We start from the raw sequence: 327 nt of genomic DNA on the forward strand, positions 1-327 counted from the left end.
CCGGGGGGGGGGGCGTTCACGGCTCATTTATGGGGTTTTTTAGGGTTTTCCGGCCAGGTTGGATTTTTGTCAGCCACGGCGGCCAAAAATCGGGTTAAAATGCATTCAAAAAATGCATTAAATTTTAGCATAAAACGCTCAGGTTTGGGGGCTGTGGGGGGGCTCCAGAAGCGATGCCTGCCCCCCCCCCCCCCCCCCCCCAAACCCCCCCCGCGATTTAATCCCTGCGAAATCCCTTTCTCGGGGGGGGGGGGGTGTAAAAAAATAAAGCTTCAGCTGGTGCCAATCGCAGCACGGAGAGAAAGAATTGGCCCTGGGGGGGGGGGG

General features: G+C 57.5%; 1 protein-coding gene across 1 annotated transcript in view; it reads right to left on the minus strand.

Moving 5' to 3' along the window:
* Positions 1-327, minus strand: part of NBEAL2 (neurobeachin like 2) — a 32,335-nt gene that overhangs the window by 19,105 nt on the left and 12,903 nt on the right. The gene's annotated exons all lie outside the window — the stretch shown is intronic.

The sequence above is a fragment of the Oxyura jamaicensis genome, chromosome 2 (genome assembly GCF_011077185.1).
Source record: "Oxyura jamaicensis isolate SHBP4307 breed ruddy duck chromosome 2, BPBGC_Ojam_1.0, whole genome shotgun sequence".
NCBI lineage: Eukaryota > Metazoa > Chordata > Aves > Anseriformes > Anatidae > Oxyura > Oxyura jamaicensis.